The sequence below is a fragment of the Nanorana parkeri genome, unplaced genomic scaffold (assembly GCF_000935625.1).
Source record: "Nanorana parkeri isolate BGI_ZX_2015 unplaced genomic scaffold, ASM93562v1 scaffold19, whole genome shotgun sequence".
Classification (NCBI taxonomy): domain Eukaryota; kingdom Metazoa; phylum Chordata; class Amphibia; order Anura; family Dicroglossidae; genus Nanorana; species Nanorana parkeri.
In genome coordinates this window covers 2,165,439-2,174,846 of record NW_017306287.1, presented here as the reverse complement: position 1 = coordinate 2,174,846, position 9,408 = coordinate 2,165,439, and positions in this window count along the sequence as shown.

Sequence of the window (9,408 nt, the reverse complement as noted above, 5' to 3'; positions counted from 1 at the left end):
CTAAAAAAATAAAAATTTTGAACATTTTTAAAATAAATATATATAAAAAAACATTTTATAAACTTGATAATATAAAAAATACATTAGAATAAAATTGATTAAATAATAGTGAATAGGCTGGCAGAGCACCTTCATGCGCCATACAACGCACATGACCCTTTTTGTTTTTCAATGCAGGCAAAAAAAAAGTACCGCTCCCTACTGTTGATGTGTGCTGGGGAACGCATATTGTGTACAATTTGCATTGCAGTAATGTGCAGTAAAATGTGCGTTGAAACGTACTTTGAAATGTAGGGCTGCGACTAATTTTCAGAATCGATTCGTTGACTGAAAATGAATCGGATAAAAATTTTTTAATAAATACCACCATTAATTTAAAATAAAATACACAAATGGAGTGTTACAAACATAACGTTTACTTCAGAATAAAAATGCATGCACAGTTTTTTGCAATCGCACTGCACTGGGAAGCACAGCATTACGTTACCGTGAGTTCCAGTGCGGGCGATCACACTGGGTGGGAGGCGTGTTTAGGGTGCCATTGAAATGAATGACACTGCAATGCACCTCCCGTAGCAGAATTTTACAGGCCGACAACAGCTTCTATAATTGTATTGTAAGCACATGGCACTTGAATAGCTTCAGCCTGGGAATGACAGCTGCCAGTGGCAAGATTCTGCAGAAGGCAGCTGAATGTAAATGCAGCAGGTAGTGGGCAGTGCAATAGCCAGCCTGCTATTGGCCATTTCAAATTGTAATAGCCAATAGCAGGCTGGCTATTGCAGCCGCCAACTGCTTGATGTGCCCTCCTCCCAGCATGGAGGAGAGAGCTAGGGGATCCAACCAACTAATCGATAATGAGAATAGTTGACAACTATTCTTATTATCGATTAATCATTTAGTTGGTTGCAGTCCTATTGAAATGAGTCCTTAGTTTCCCTCTAAAACGTCAGGCAGAAAAAATGAATTGAAACATAATCCTCAAAAACCACATGGATATAAATATAATTTGTGTGCACAACAATTCTTTGTAAAAGTCGCAGTGACATCATCACTGTGCTCTACATAGCCTGTGCAGAGAGCAGAGCTGTGGGAGAGGCCCAGCAGGCTCCACCCACTATAGGCTGCCTGTAGAAAACAACAAGAGGAGTGGAGACAAGACCAGTCACCCTGCACAAGGAGAGAGAGGAGCAGTTATCGGTCTTTATTACAGGAAGCTGTGAAGTCTCACACTGGACTACTGTACAGATCTGGAAGAAGTACACAAAGTTCACCAAGATTGAAGGAAGAACACACAGGGCTCCTGTATGAGGCAATATATTTACACAGTAGGAGACATTATCAGTTTAGGACGCTATTCCTGTTTGAATATCAATCAGTGTGTGGGACTTCCTTTGTGTGTCTACAGAAGCTCTGTGATCTGCCTCTCAATGGTGTGTTTACTAATGATAAAGGATAATTGGACTTTCAATTACAATAAGCCTAATTGGCCCCCCTGCAGGGTAAAGACTTTTGTGTCAGGGCCCAAATCCTAGAGCCAGTTGCCTAGCATGGCAGACCATGCCAATGGCTGAACACAGCCTGATGACTGCCAGTAACACATTCCCATCCATCCTATGTATAATAGAAGGATCCAGAGCGCCACCTTTTCTAGGAACAAATGCCAGCCTCAGGGTCTTTTTCCTAATAACAGCATTGGCAACAAGCAGAGGTGGGAACTTGCCGGAAATGACCCAGCGGTACCTGAATTTGGATCTGGTTGTCGGGTCATTGCCGGAACTATTACATCTCTGAAATTTCCCATCTATTCACCGTTACAGTAACACTGACAGTGCACCAGGCTCCCACATATCCACCATTCCATTGACACTGACAGGGAGCCTGACTCCCACCTACCCACCATTCCATTGATACTGACAGTGTACTTGGCTCCCACCTACCCACCATTCCATTGACACCGACAGTACACCTGGCTCCCACCTATCCACCATTCCATGGACACTGCCATTGCACCTGGCTCCCACCCACAGGCACTGTTAATGTCATCGGAATGGTGGCTAGGTGGGAGCCAGGTGCACTGTCAGGGCCACTGTAACGGTGTACACTTGAATGGTGTACACCTATCCACCATTCTGTAAATCAATCTGCAGATCAAAGGGATGAGCTTTGCATATGATATCAGTTAAAGCAACCTGACAGTACAAAACCCCTTAGCAACCTTTAGTTTACCCCAATCAGCCCTGATAACCGCCTTCTACCCCTTCTCCCCACAGCTATTATTTTCCACTGATTTGTTTAGTTTATTTCTGTTTTTCTAACCATAAATATTTAAACTGTGTGGGTTTTTTTTTATTCATTTTGTTTATTTTTTTACTTAGTGTTGCATTAAAAAAGCACAAAATTAAAGAAAAACAAAAAAACGTTAATTTTGTTTTTGCAATAAAATGTATATATGTTTTTTTTTATCAACAATAACACTATTTTTTAAACTAACACTGATCAAAATACAAAAAGTGCAGTTTTCTTAATTTTTTTTACATCCATTCATGACATCCTCCTAGAAGTGCTACTTGACTGGCTGTCACGTTGATCCTCTGATTTCAGCACCGTCTGATTCACTGACCTGGAACAAGTAGGCCACAATCAGGGAAAATCAGAACCCCTGATCTGATTACATAGTTACATAGTATTTGAGGTTGAATAAAGACACATGTCCATCAAGTTCAACCTATTGTGTGTGTGTATGGTCCTACTGATGTGTGTAGTATGTATAGGTCCCTGTTTGTTCTTATTCTTAAAAGTACTTGTACCCCTGTATATTATGGTCTCTGAGGAAATCGTCCAATCGCCTCTTGAATGATGCCACACTCTCCATTCCAGACCCTGACTGATCTAACTGAGAAGAAACCCCCTCGCCCCTTGCGTTGAATTTTTTTCTCCACTAGTTTTAAGTGGTGGCCCCTCGTCCTTGTCATGGAGTTAATTGTAAAGAGTTTGCTGCTAATGTTACTATCCATGGTAAACATTTTGTACATGAAAATCATGTCCCTCCTTAATCTCCTTACTTCCAGCGTGAACATGTTTAATTTTAGGAGCCTGTTCTCATAGCTCAGATCCTCCATCCCCTTTACGAGTTTGGTTGCCCTCCGCTGGACTCTTTCCAGTTCAAGGACATCCTTTCTGTTCACTGGTGCCCAAAACTGGACCGCATACTCCAGATGAGGCCGAACCAGTGATCTATAAAGTGGCACAATTATAGACTTGTCCCTGCTGGACATTCCCCTCTTAATACAGGACAGGACTCTACTTGCTTTGCTTACCGCAGCCTGACACTGCAAGCTATTATTCAGTCTGTGGTCTACAATCACCCCTAAATCCGTTTCCCTTTCGGACTTCCCCAGCGGAGCTCCCGTTAATGTGTAATCGCTTTCTTATTTTTAACCCCAAAGTGCATTACTTTACATGTATCTACATTAAACCTCATCTGCCATGTAGTTGCCCACTCCCCTATTTTATCCAGATCCCCCTGTAATGTTATAATGTCCGATTCAGTGTTTATTATCCTCCCAATTTTAGTATCATCAGCACTGAAACGTGGCTGTTTACCCCCTCCCCAATATCGTTAATGAAAAGGTTAAATAGCATGTGGCCTAGCACAGAACCCTGCGGCACGCCGCTCATGACCCTAGGCCAATTAGAGAAGGTGCCATTTATCGATACTCTTTGTACCCGTTCCTGTAGCCAGTTTTCTATCCATGTACACACTATTTCGTCTATGCCCATAGACCTCAGCTTGTGTAGTAAACATGTATGTGGTACCATGTCAAATGCCTTTGCAAAGTCCAAATATACCACATCCACTGGCCTCCCTTCATCCAGATCTCTACTCTGGATGAAGGGAGTTAGCAAGTTAGTCTGACAGGAACGGTCTTTCCTAAATCCATGCTGGTTGTCATTTACTATGCCATTATCCTGAACAAATTCTACTAAGTGGTCTTTGATCATGCCCTCTAACATCTTGCATACTACTGATGATTGAACCAATTACATCAGTATGGTAGTCAAGCAAGTATTGTATTGTGAAGGGGAGGTCACCAACGGTGGATTCCATGCTTCTCTAAGCCAGGGATAGGCAACCGCGGAGAAGTGGTGATCTACCTGAACAACATGGAGGGGATCAAAGATCAGCAGGGTGCAGCATTTGTGTTTTTTGTTTTTTTTTACAGTGTAAAGGTTATAAGAAAGGTAGCTAAATGGGGCAAGGCTTTACTATGCTCACCAGTAATAGTGGGAAGGGTGAGAGTACATGGGAGAAGCTTTGGCTGTCTGGAGTTTCCTGACAAATACCATGGGCATGGTTACTTATGGTGGATCACCTGTAGTAGTCAGTTATAGATATTATGTAAGAATGTTATGAGGGTCAGGTTTTTATTTGTAATAGAAGATAATCATCTGATTTGATAAGGTGCTAACATCTATGGTGGAGGTGGTGGCGGTGTCCTTTTTGGGGCATCTGAGTTTCGAGCCGGTGGTTGGCATATGAAAGCCTGTTCCTGGAATAGCATGGTTTGCTATGGGTTCAAAGGTTATGAGGGCTGAGGATCATTCCCTGCAAAGACCACAGTCGGCCAGTAGAGCTAGGCAGGTAATAGTATGCGTGAGTCCATAGTGTGTTCATTTTGTGTCTATAGTGTGTCCATGGTGTGTCCATAGTGTGTCCTTAGTGTGTCCATGGTGTGTCCTTAGCGTGTCCATGGTGTGTTTATAGTGTGTCCATGGTGTGTTCATAGTGTTCATAGTTCCAGCCAATGGAAACAAACCCATGTTGGGTAGCCCTGTCACACAGGGTGAGATATGAATAGAGAGGCTGTGGGTTCCCAGTAGCTCTATGTGAAGCATTCCCTGCAGTGCAGCAATCAATGCATTGTTGACCCCGGCTCTAAGCACAAATTTCCCTGAAAGTCTCTGTTGGTCATTCCCATTCACACAACAGACTTACACCAAGACAGGAATATGTTCAGTATAATGTGCATCCAGGAGCTCCACAGGCGCACAGAAATCAATGAGATCTATTTATAGTTCTTTAGTTACTTGCAGGCACCAAAAGGTGCTGGCACTTTGACATTTTTCTTGGTTTGAGCACATTCATGTAATTGACAGGTTCACTGTAAGGCAGGGCGGGTATGCAGAAATATTTCTATTGCCTTGTGTAGGCAGTCACCCAGTTTACAGCATACTATTTGGTTATCTTAAACATGAAATAAATTCCTTATGATGTTATAAACTATAGATGTTTCCTACAGGGTATGGAGTAGGGAAGGGTTAAAACTAGAGGTGCACCGAAATGGAAATTTTAAAACCGAAACAAAACCGTAATTTAGCACGGCGTGTCTCCGCCCACACACCGCTCTGCCGGACTGTGATAGGAGGCTAAGCGGTGTGGGAGGAGATGCCGGCCGCTCACAGTGCTCTCCTCCCGCAGCGTTCGGCCGGCTATCACAGTTTCTCTCCTCCACTGGCTGGGACACAGAGCAGCGCCCAGCGAGGAGGAGAGAAAGAATAGATGCGCCGCTGTATCGTCAGGAAAATGGCACTTTCGGCATTATGCCAAAAGTTCAATTTTCGGCCGATATGTTTTGGTGGCCGATATATCGGTGCATCCCTGGTTAAAACACCCTATTGGGTTATGTTTTGATGTCTGTGTCTGGCTGGGGAGACGTTCCTTCACTTCTAGGCCTAGAGATGCATCAGGAAATGAGAGAAAATCACCAATGTGAGGGTAATTCCCATTCTAGACACTTGTGAAAGAAACATTTGTCCCAATTGGATGACAAACTCTCACTGGCTCTGGTGACAACTCTGAAATTTGGGATCTCTCATCACTTTCTGTACCCAACCAGTGAATTCAATCCATGACATCTGGATCTGGTTTTAATGTCCAATGAATGTTTTCTAAGAATGTTTGCACCAGGGGTGGGAATCTCCAGCCCTCCAGCTGTGCTTTGACTACAAATCCCAACATGCCTCTGCCCACCCCTGCTTTACACTATTAGAGTTCCTTTTTTCGTTGATGTGCCTGTGAGAGAAAGAGTAGAGTAAGACTGGAACTGAGGAGTGATAGGAACAAGCGCTGTCAGACCTCTATACTGAGTGCTCCTGTTCATTCATAACATGAGGACATAGTATCAGTTACTATGTCCACAATTATGAATGAACAGGAAGTGATGTAGAGCACTTCCTGTTCATTCATAACTGGGGACACAGTAAGCATCCTCAGTTATTTACAAACACTCAGCAATCAGTCCTGATTGCTGAGCGCTTGTAACCGCTCTCCATGCTGACTTGCCTGTCACAGGTGGCCAAGTGGGCGGTGCAGGAGGAAAGCTCGGCCTCCTGTGGCAGCTGACAGGTTTCTCCTCCCCACACTGCCCTGCTCGGCCTCCTGAAAGCTTCTCTCCTCCCCGCTGAGCGCCGGCAACTGGATCCTCTGTGTCCCACTCCCCTTGGATCACCACTGCGGGGGAGAGCAGCAGGGCATTAGAGGGAACACAGACCGGTGCCCAGCTGGGTGGAGAGAAGCTAAGGATGCACTGAATTGTTGTCAGTATTTTTGGCCATTATAATACTGTCGACATTTTGCCCATAGTACCCTTTTCAGCCGAAATCCCTATTGGGGCTAGTTCACACCAGCCACAGTGCGTTCATGCCCGATTGAGGCTGCAGCGCATTGGATCGCATTGCGGCCAGCTCACTTTGTGTTGGGGCGGGAGGGGGCTTGGTGGTGCGTTGTAATCAATGGCACCCCAACCACGCCCTCTGGTCGCAGTGCGATTGGCCGCACAGGAACGCGTGTCACACAAATGCTTGCATTCTGGTCCGGTCAGAAAAAATAGTGCTTGCAGCATTTTTTCTGATCGGACCAGAATGCAGGCATTGATGTGCCATGCGTTGATGGCACCGCATTGATGGCACCGTAGCCACGCCCTCCAGCCGCAGTGCTATCAGCCGCACAGGAACAGGAATAGTGCCTGCATCATTTATTCTGACCGGACAGGACCAGAATGCAGACATTGATGTGCCACGCGTTTCTGTATGGCCGATCGCACTGCGGCCAGAGGGAATGGCTGCGGTGCCATTGAGTTCAATGCACTGCCACGCTCCAACACAAAGTGAGCCAGCCGCAATGTTATCCATCTGTCGGCTGGTGTGAACTAGCCCTTAACATTTGATCTAGATTTGCAAGCAGAAACTGAAATCTATTAATAAACAATTCACAGGGCTCTTTGCCATAGGGGGCGGGTAGTGCAATTGAGTCATTACCCGCCCCCCGGCTTCCTGATTGGCCAGAAAACCGGCTACGTGCTCCCTCATCACCTGATGTGACGTCATTACATGCTGCCCAGCTTCCTGGCTAATCAGGAAGCCGGGCAGCGAGTCATTACTCACCGCCCGGCTTCCTTAAGGGTACTCGGTATCGGCGAGTACCGGGAAAACATATTGGTGCTTTTACTCGATACCGAAAAAACGATATCCGTGCCTAATATTATATTATGGCCACTAGATGGCACTGATGAGCATAGGTTCTAATCCATTTCCCACTTCATCCAAAACAAAAAAAAAAAAGTTTTGCCTTAAAGTGACATTAAAGTCAAAAAAAATGTCCCTCCCCCCCATGTTAATGTTAGCACTTACCTTAAATGATATCTCTTAATCCGATCTTTTTCTTCTTTCCTGATGTTTTCATCTGTCCCTCCCACACTGTGGCGGCTCTCCGATCCAGCGCTGACTGCTCTGTCCCTCCAATCCAGCGGTGTCTGCATGCGGGTGCACGCGTCCATAGACTTACCTTGCGTCTCTGCTCGTCTCCCGGCCGAGAATCCGAACTGTGCATGCGCCCGCCCCAAAATCCTTTGCGGACGCACGAGCAGTTCCTGATTCTCGGCGCGGGAGCGCGCAGCGATAACAAGGTAAGTTTAAACCTCTGTTAAAGCGTTTTGTTTAAAAAAAAAAAACTTTTTGCCTATATCTACTGCCCGCTAGCAGTAGATATAGGCAACAAACCCAGAAAGTTTAGAACCCCTTTAACATACACTTTAGTTTAAAGAATAACTTCGCTTTGAGACAAACTAACTTAACAGATCTCTCCCTTCCACTCGACAGATGCCTACTTACAACATCTAGCACCATAAGTCCTTTCTCTGCTGGCTGCACCTGCATATTAGAGCCCCATCGAAGTCTATAGAGTGAGAGGTACACAAGAGTCATTAGGGGAGGGGCAAAGAGGATAAGTGCACTTTGTTTTAGGGTTCATTCACACAGGTGTGCATGCCCATACAAAGACCCGATCCTGGGCAGGACAGGTGCTGTGTGTAATTGCGTGCAGCAGCCTCTACCTCCCGTGCGAGTCAAGGTGTCCGCACATGGATGCACATCATCCAAATGCAGACACCCAGACCCGCACGGATGTGCAGGTTGGGGTGTGCGTGTAACCATGTGTACCTGCATGCAGCCGCATCCTCCCATAGGGAGGTACAGGCTGTTGCACGCAATTACAAGCAGCACCTGTCACTCCTGGGATGGGGTCATTGCACCGGTGTGTACGCTGTACGGTATGTGTCCGCCCATGTGAATGAGCCCTTAAAGTGAATTTCCACTTTTACGATCAAATTTGTTTGTTGTGTATTCCCATTCACACAGCATACCGAAAAATTATTTTTAAAAATATATTTCTTACCTTTTAGCTGTTTCTTTGGTGAAGACCTTTGTGCAGATTCCAGGCTACTCTGAGCAGTTTTAACATGAAAGTGGAGGGTCAAACTGTAGGGCAGACTGAGCTTCCTCTCATTACCATACATTGCTGCTAAGTCTTTAACCCTTTGACAGTGTTCAGCTCTAATTTACAACTGATAATGAAATCTGCCAGCACAGTACAGACAGTAAGCATAACTCCTCTCCGCCCCCCTCAATATTACTTAGGGGGGAAGCTAGGGAGGATTTTTAGGCAAGTATAAAGCACTTGTAAACAACAATCTTTTTATTTATGTTTTTAAGCTATGCAATGTGAATACGGAAAATATAACAAGTATAAAGTATTGTTTACGTGGCGACGCGCATGCTCGCGGGGGCGGGGACTTTTAACATTTTTTTATTATTATTAATGTATTTGATTTGATTTTAATTTTAAAAGCTGTTTTGTTTTTTTTTTACTTTACTTTGATGGTGGTGACAGGTACTCTTTAATGTGATGCTGGGGTCCAAAAGACCCCCAGTGTCACCTTTACACTAGAAATAAGCTATTGAAGTGCAGATCGCACTTCAATAGCTTATAGTTGGGCTGCAGGAGCCCAGAACTGACAGCCCAGGGACTGGAAGTGATGCAATCTGCATCGCTCCCGGTCCCATAGAACG